At 39.6% G+C, this 2,500-nt stretch overlaps 1 protein-coding gene across 2 annotated transcripts in view; it reads left to right on the plus strand.

Annotated features, from left to right (window-relative positions):
- Positions 1–1,753: 1,753 nt before the first annotated feature.
- LOC138013268 (tyrosinase-like) overlaps positions 1,754–2,500 on the plus strand; it is a 72,907-nt gene continuing 72,160 nt past the window's right edge. Inside the window, exon 1 of one of the 2 annotated variants that reach the window (XM_068860290.1) lies at positions 1,754–1,877. The gene's annotated coding sequence lies outside the window, so the exon portion shown is untranslated. The remainder of the gene's footprint in view (positions 1,878–2,500) is intronic. The other variant, XM_068860291.1, reaches the window with a different exon arrangement.

The raw sequence follows: 2,500 nt of genomic DNA on the forward strand, positions 1-2,500 counted from the left end.
TGATCCAAACTTTCCACAAAAAAAGTTTTTTTTTCTCCGTTTTGGCTTTATTCAAAGAGAAATTTGGCATTCCGACGAAAACATTTTTAGTTTAGCAATGCTTAACGCAATCATTTACCATATAAGGTCAAACCAAGGTATATGAGCTGATCATGATAACCGAGATTGAGTGAACCAATCAGAGCACGCGAAATGCATTATCCGAGGTTGAGAATTTAATAACTGTTAATTAGTAATCAGACTTGTTATTCTCCGTCGATAATTTTTGTTTTGTTAGTTATCTTTAAGATCCTCAGGGTCATCTGTTACGTTATCCTTTTGCTCTCCAATGCAGAGTATCCTACCGACCACGTTTGTTTGAAGACCTTCATCTCTCGCTTTAAACATTGCCTTTATTAGTTTTCTCCGTTCTTCTTGTAGCGGCATTCGCATAATCAGCAGTGATATAAGCGTCACGATACCTTCTGCTATCTTTAAGAGCTTGTTTCCTGCAAAAGTAAAACACGGTCCCTGTCTTCTCGGCAGACTGCAAAGCGGACGATTATTGGTCGATTTCTATTTTCTCTTTACTTGCCGATACGATCGGATGTCCGCGGTGTCCATGTGTAGCCCCTTCTCCAAGATGTCGAGAATAACTTGTTTAGACTATTGAGCAGCCCTTTCGTCGTTTGACTATGGGATGGTGTGGAATTTTAAGTTTTCACTCCTAGTGTAATCTTCAAGCTCGATGATTTTTTCTCTCTCTTCTTTGAGCTCTGCTTTGGTCTTCTTTAACAGCGATCGTAATCCTTCCATCTCCTCTTCCTGTGCCTTTTTAGTGTCTTTGAGAGCCTCTGCTTCTTCCTTCAGATCTTCAACAGTTGCCCATAATTCTTCGACACTTTTTTCTACGATTTTAACATTCTCTTTTACTGCTTCCAAATCGTGTTTCATCTCTTGCCTAATAGCGCTCAGCTCCTCGTGTAGCTTTCCAAAATTACTTTCCATTGTTTCCATCAAGTTCTGGATTAAATCCTTTAAAGAACCTATATCTCGACATCTTCCAATCGGACATTTTAACTTTCTTCAATTCGGCTGGCGAAGTTGCTGAACTTGAGCTTGAACCTCTTTGGTCCCTTTTATGTTTGGTCATTCCTTTCATCTGACAGATTCAGGCAAACTTTAATTTCCCTTCTTCAGTCGCTCTACATCGGGACGTGTCTTACCGCCATGACAGTTGATCCCAGATCTTCAAGAATGCAACATGGTGGTAAAGCCCAATTGCTTTAATTAAAACGCCGATTTTATTACAAGCAAACGAAATTTCTTGAAATCTCAACTCAGTTGCAAGATCTAGCAACCTGGCCATATTCGCGCATGCTGCAATAATTTTAAAGTTAAATTATTCATAATTATGTTAAGTTCAAATGCTGAAGTAGCCATGACACAGAAAACCCATGCAGACAGACGAGCAAGAAGTATGCTAATGATTTTTAGTCGAATGCTACTTTCAGAGAAATGTATATAGATATTGTTTATTATTATTTTTTAATTTAGTTCAATATTTATCCAGGGGCATCCAATTTAGCAAAGCTAGTTTAAATCGAGCCCTGACACAACACAAAAACAAGGACATTAAAACATTAAAAACTTGACAAAGAAGTTATAAAGGCAACATGTACCGCAGGCGTTACTGTTTAAGATGAGGCTTTAGTTTGATTTTAATTGATGCCATTCGAGTGACGTCTCGTGAATACGACGCCTAAGCAACGCTTCTTAGTGTAGTTGTTATTCACTTCACACGACCGCAGAGTGTAAGGCTAGAGTTCTCAAGTTTTGATTCTTATCCTTGTGAAACAACTCTGAAAGGCCAGCGGCTTTGAATTGTAGAGAAAAAGGTAAACTTTAATGTCTTTTCTTGTTGCCAGCTTAGTGTACAAATTGCATGATCTCTCGCTGTTAGCCTCCTCCGGGCGACCCCTTCACCATGTGATATTATTAGGGGTGGCGAATGGTAAATGCGAGACTTTGCGAGACGGCGAGACCAGCTTTTTTTCTTTGCGAGCCCAAGACATTTTGAATTTTAGATTGCGAGACCGAGACTTCAAAGTGTTTGACACCTTCATATAAAAAACGAGACTGCGAGACGCACATAACCGCTCAAAAAACGAGACTGCGAGCCTCGTGAAATTCGACTAAAATGTTGCGAGACCCAGAGTTTTTGAAGAGCCATTCGCCACCCCTATTATTGGAACGCCGAGGATTGGCAACGATCGAGTTTCTTCAAAATAAGAAAAAAGGGTCAGAACTACCGAGTGAAAGCAAACCTTTCTGTACTTGAGTTGAAGCTTATACCGTTCCTCGTGAATTTATGATAAGTAGCGGAGACGTTGTATTAATTTTTTTGTTCCGCAGCACTGCAAATATATAAAGACTCTTCAAGGTATCGAAACTTCGTGTAACGTCATCTCGTAAGAACTTCGTATTAGGCCTCACTCACTATCCAGGTTTTCAAATTTGG

The sequence above is a fragment of the Montipora foliosa genome, chromosome 8, assembly GCF_036669935.1.
Source record: "Montipora foliosa isolate CH-2021 chromosome 8, ASM3666993v2, whole genome shotgun sequence".
In the NCBI taxonomy this organism is placed as follows: domain Eukaryota; kingdom Metazoa; phylum Cnidaria; class Anthozoa; order Scleractinia; family Acroporidae; genus Montipora; species Montipora foliosa.